Here is a 6,265-nt window from a genome sequence, read left to right on the forward strand (position 1 = left end):
CCTCCCTCCCTCCTTCCCTCCCTCTTTCCCTCCCTCCCTTCCACTACCTGTTTCTGCATTAGGCAGCTTCTCCTTGAGCTACTCAAGCTGTGCAAAATGGGCTCAGATGATGAGAGAGTGAACACGGGAAGCCTAGAAAGGACTTCAGCATAGACTCAAGGAAGTGACAGAAAGAAAATGAGTGTAACAAAGACAAAGGGGAAAGCCTAGACCCAGGAGTCTGCAGAGGAGGGCCACGGTAGGGTGCAGGGGGGCTGAGGCTGTGGGGCCAGGAGGCTCCAGGCTTCGTTCTGCATCTCCGTGTCTGTGATATTCTTTGAATCAGGGCTCGGGGTCAGCTCAGAAGAGCAGATGGCGGGGCGCCCTAGGCTTCCTCGGGTTGCACCCCGGTGCCGGGGAGTGTGTGGTAGAAGGCGCTGCGCAGTGCGTGCTGTCCTCTCAGCATGGGCTGGGAACGCAATTCACCTGTTGTTAAATATCAGAATCTGACGTTCATGAAGGTGACTTGTCCTGTGCTAAGAGTGATCAGAAAGCCTGGTTTCAAATGTGTGTGTTATATTCTATTATATCATAGGGCTCAATGTGGGGAGACTTAACTACAGTATTTTACTACTACTAAGATAATTAGAAGATTCAAAATAATTAGGTTTTGCTTTTATTAATCTTCTTATATGAGATTAAAATTTGTTTTCCTTAGGGATCAGGAATACAAACCTTGCTAAATGAAAGCTACAGCATTTTCCGCTTTGAGTGCCACTGGGGACAGAGCTACTCTGAGCTGCGCCTTTCCCCTCTCTCAGGGTAAGCGCCTCTGCCGCCCACGCGTCTGCTCAGCAAGAAGAAATGAGGATAGCGCTCAGAGCGCTCAGAGTGGATGGAGGTCTGCAGGGGCTGCTTGCCACGCAGGATGGAGTGCAGCGGGGTGGTGGGGTCCTTGCAGGAGCACACCAGCATAGGAGGGCCCTGGGGGCTCCAGGAGAAGGCCTCGCATGCGGGCCTCCCTTCGCCCTCCGCCGCCCCTCGGCGCTGAAGGAAGCACACACCTCAGCGCACACCAAGACCCTCCAGCTCCACTCCAGCGCAGGCAAATGCGGCCGGCACCGGGCCCACTCCGAGCCGGCCCTCGAGGGCTGCTCCAGCCACCGCGCCGAGGGCCCTTCTTCCTGCTCTCCGCCATCTCTTTGACGACTTGGGCCTCGAACGCCACGGTCATCACTCTGGTGGCGCTGGGGACCTCGCTGCAGCCCCCGTGTGCTTCTTCCTCTGCCAGCTGGCTTTCCTCAGTGTGCGCTCCAGCACCGTGGTGGCTCCCAAGATGCTCGTCAACCTTCTGGCCAGCAGGAAGGCCATCCTGGCCTTCTGCCTCACTCAGACCTACGTCACCTTGTTCCTGGAGGCCCCTGAGTGCTTCCTGCTGGCGGTGACGGCTGCGGACACTGCGTGGCCATCTGCCACCCGCGGTGGTACCGGCTTCTCGTGAGCTGGTCCGTGCGTGTGGAGCTGGCCACGGGGGCCTGGAGTGTAGGGTTCCTTGCCTCAGTGGTGCCTCTGTACTGCACTATCCTCCCCCTGTGCGGTCCTTCCATTGTCAACTACATCTTTTGCCAGCTGCCCATCCTCCTGTACATGTTCTGTGGGGACACGGCCCTGCAGGAGGCCATGATGGGCATGGAGGGGCTGTCACCGTGCTCCTCGCCTTCATCTTCATCACCAGCTCCTACCTTTGCATCCTGGTGGCCTTGATGAGAATGGGCTCTGAGGAGGGCAGGAAGAGGGCCTTCGAGAGGTGCACCTCTCACGTGGTGGTGGTGACGGTCTATTAGGGAACGGGCCTCACCCGGCACCTGAGGCCCAAGTCCCTGTGCTGGACAGAGGGTGACAAGCTGATCTCCTTGTTCTACACAGTCATCAACCCCATGCTGAACCCTTCCATCTACAGCCTGAGGAAGCGGAAGGTGAAGGGGGCAGTGGCAAGACACATGGAGAGGCTGAAAAGGGCAGGGCTCCCTGACTAGCCCCTCAGGAGGCAGGGACAGCCACCGCGCCCCTTGGGTGTTCACACCCGCGCTCTCGGAGCCCGACCTTCTCCAGCAGACACTGCAGTGTGGCAGACAAGGCTGCTGCCGACTTGTGTGAAAGTTCCCCATCACCATGCCCTCCCTGGATGAGGAAACACGCGGCGTTGTTCACCTGTCAGTGTTAGCTCCCTGCTGCGCCCACTTAGCTGGGTGCCATGTGGGGAGCAAACGTTGATCTGTGGCCACACACTGGCCATTCTCTGCCGTCACTGCCTTCACGGTGTCATGTTTCCTATTGGCTATTCAGTTACAGCTCCCCAAACTATGACAAAGGGTGCCTTACCCTCCACCCCGTCAGGGAGCATACCCTGAAGGCCTGAGCTGGCTTGTGCCAGGGGTAAAGGAAGTGCAGTGGAAACTGGGATAATGTGGTATTCGATATCACGGGAAGAAAATAACAGAGTCCACTGACTTTCAGTGCTTTTTCCTAAGTTGAGGCTCTGCCTAGAGAGCAGTCAAATGTAAGTCCCAAGAATTTGATGGCTCTGATCATCCTGCTACACGTCTGTGCTGGAGCATAAATAACAGCCTGTCACTGAGTGATGTCTTGTGAAGACCTTTGATGCTGAAGCCATTTGCAGCTAAGAATTTAGATCTGCTCCTAGGTCTTCAGTGTCATTATGGTTTGATATGCACTGTCACAGAAGCAAAAAGCAGCTAACATTGATGCCAAGTGAGGGACCGCAGCCACCTAAATCATGTACCCGTGTCCCCAGTGTGCCCCTGCACTAAAAGGCAAACCATGGTCAACCGCTTCCTGGGAGTGGCTTTTGTGGAAACCTACACTGTCACTCCGGTGACCAAAGCATTTCTGTCTTCTGAATGTAATCTCATGTTGCCGCCGTAGCTTGCTCTGCGGGTCCCTGCGCCACCTGGTGGATGACCCCGAGGAAACGTTGCTGGGAAAAAAAACTGGTTTAGAGTCAGGGGTCCTGACTGAAGTCCTTACTCAGAACAATTTTTCTAAACAGTAGAACCTATTTTAGTCAATGTGAATTTGATGGCTAGACTCTTTTCAAATCATGGCAACCTGGTCATTTTGTCATTCAAATGAAACTTTCCCCTTAGGCTTATAGTGTGCAAACAAAAAAATAAATACAGCAGTATTTTATGAGATTGTAATAGGGATAAATCGATGCCTACCACACATGCAACAAAAGGATTGTGCTTGTTGCTGTTGAAAATGACCTTGTGCTAGGAAAAATGACTTTTAAATAGCACGATGTAGTGGACATTTGAATTAGCAGACGTGCCTTAATCAGTACTGCTGTGATTAAAACATTGCGTCTGATAGAGAATCCTTGTAGGCCCTCGTCTGTTTAATCTGAGCCTTATGCTCAGCTTTAGCCGCTTCCGGATGCAGAATCCCTGCACACGTGCAGCCGTCCACTTTGAGGGGCCCATTGCTTGCTGCTTTTCTGGCCTCTCATGATAGACACCAAATGGATCCCTGTAATTGCTGGGCCATCGTCTCTGGTAGAGCCCTTGGAAAACCTGCATTTTACTAAAGTTTGCACCTGATCCTGTAGATGTTTAGTGCATTCATTTGCTTTCATTTTTCGTTGGTCCAAATGTTACCCTCACCTGAAAGACAGATTTTGGATTGGCTGGTAATATGCTGTGGACATAAAAATTTAAAAGAATTTTCCAAACAAGTCTGTTACTGGGAAACAGACCAGAATGAAAGAAGACAGCAAGCTCCAGTCATGGAGGTTGGATTGAAGTCAGTCTCCCTAAAGCTTAACTGTGAGAAAGTTTCTGTTCAAGTAAAGACAGAGTAGCATCCCTCTGAATTCTAATAGCTAGGAAAAGAATTATGGCTTCTGAATTATGGCTCAGCGCCCTTCACACGCGTGGGGCCCATGCTCGGAGGTTTCGGAGAGATCGCTGGCCTTCAGAAAGAGCCAGCGGGGCTGCTAGAGAGGAGCTGCCCAGGCAAATCAATTGTGTAACACAAACACATTGAGTAACTAAGTAAAGGCCAACTAAACTGCAATGACACAAGTGTCCCTGCTCCACTACTAAGTCCCTGAGGCTGGGGACAGTAATCTGAAGGTGATGCCAGCCTTTCGAGGAGTAGGAATAGAGCAGTGGGGATTATGGCATGCACGCACTCTGCCCTGTCACAGGATGAGGAACATTCAGTGTACTAGTGAGAATTTCTAGCAGAAGAGTCTCCTGGGGCTGTTTCTTGTTTTAATTTGTATTCATCTACATTTTGCCTGTTTTGTATAATTTTAGAAAAGTTGATGCTTTTCTTGAATTTGAAATTGAGAGAAATTCTTTCCAATTGCTTTTGGTTTGCAACATAAAGAAAAAAATGAGTTAGCGGTTGGCAAATTGTGGACGTAAGAGTTTAAGCAGATTTGTTCATGGGAAACAGGCAAGAATAGAAGGAAGCAGCCCACTGACGCTGTGGGAGGGGATGTGGGCTGACAGCAGTTTCCCTGAAGATCAAGCGAGAGCGAGTTTCCCGTAAGCGCCGGCGCTTAGGGTTACTAGAAATCGTAGTAAGACCCCCGTAAGGAAGGTGCTTCTGAACTGCGGCTCCACAACGGTACGCACTCGCACACAGCTCAAGAGGAGCTTTCAGAGGTCTGACGTGCTGCCGGGTCTTGGAGCAGAGTGAGCTTGACTAGCGCACACACTCTCTTTAGTTACCTAAGTGATTTACTACAAATGCAGTGAATTAGTAAAGTGAATTCACGGCCACTAGCTTGCCCTTCTCTCACAAAGTGGGTGATGTGTAGCTTGTATATGTGTGTGTGTGCGCGTGTGTGCGTGGGGGGGTGAAGACATAATCTTAGTAATCACTTCATTGTTGTGATTTTTAGTCAAATAAAAATCTCTTGTATGGTTAGCGACTTAGAATAAAAAAATCTGAGAACTGCATTACAAATTTAGAAGTAATCTCAGTCCGAAATAGTAATGATATTTATTCAATAAGTTTTATGTCTTTCCTCTCATTCTTTTATCATAAATTATTTTGTAATTTATATTTGCCAGCTTTGGAGGGTTCCACTTCAGAAGTAAAAAATGTAAAGATTTACTATATGTAATATGATGCCTTGACTTATTAACATGTTGCAAAATTATTCAATCTCATTAAAATGTCTGTCACCCCACATAGGAATACTTTTATATTTTTTTCTTTAAAAAAATCTTTCATTTATTTATTTGGTACAGGATCTCACCTCTCAGCTTGGACTCATAGTGATCCTCCTGTCTCAGCCTCCATAGCTCTGGGATTACAGGTGTGTGCTTCCATGTCCAGTTTCAGTGGCCAGAACAGTGGGTTCCAGGGCCGGCAGGGCATGTGGTATACCAGGGATGGGAGCCAGGTCCTTGCACTGCCAGGCAGGCGCTTAGACTTCTGAGCTGTCTCCCGGCCCCACATAGTGTTACTTTTCATGTGGCAAAAGTATCTTTGATCTTCTGAGAAATGTTTGTCTAGAGTATACATTTATTAATCTTAGCCACAACACTGCATAGAGGCTTCCTGAGCTCTCTGATCCTGGCTTCCTGGAACTAACCAATTTACTCGAATTTCCAACTCTTGAAACTGCCATCTACCTTTTACTCCTACGTGTGTAACTGGTCAAAGCGGCATGTACAGGCGAAATCATACAGTGCTCATTTGTTGTTGCTTTTTTTTTTTTTAACTTATTTAGGTAGCATAATGTTCTACAGGTTGACACATGGTGTTGCAAATAGCAGAATTCCCTTTTTAAAAGGCTGAATTGTATTATCCACTGCAAACACGCACCACACACCCGTGTGCATGTGTGTGCCCGTGTGTGCCTAGCGTGTGTCTGTACACACCTCCCGCTGCCTCTGTCTGCCCATTTACCTTTAATTATTTATGTAAGAAGTAAGTAATGTAAGAAATGAAATACTATAACTTGGTACCACAGGAATCAATTACTTTAATGTATTAATTTCCACTTAATTCATGTATATCATGAAGGAAAACCCTCACTTCTAAAGAAAATCCTGCGTTTTAGCTTCCGGCTCAGCGCAGCGGTAAGGAAATGAGCCACCGCACCGCGTGAGATCCGCGGGGGCCGCCGCAGGCGCTCCGCCGGCTCCGAGCGTCCGCCTGCGGGCGAGGGCTGCAGCGCCAAGGACGTGCGCGACCGGCTGGTGCGGACGGACGCGCGGCCGCTGTCCTGGAGCCGCTGGGTCCT

General features: G+C 49.5%; 1 pseudogene; it reads left to right on the forward strand.

Moving 5' to 3' along the window:
• Nucleotides 1-1,088: 1,088 nt before the first annotated feature.
• On the forward strand, nt 1,089-2,015 carry LOC105741318 (annotated as a pseudogene).
• The last annotated feature ends 4,250 nt before the right edge of the window (nt 2,016-6,265 follow it).

Source organism: Octodon degus, unplaced genomic scaffold, assembly GCF_000260255.1.
Source record: "Octodon degus isolate 3935 unplaced genomic scaffold, OctDeg1.0 scaffold00429, whole genome shotgun sequence".
NCBI lineage: Eukaryota > Metazoa > Chordata > Mammalia > Rodentia > Octodontidae > Octodon > Octodon degus.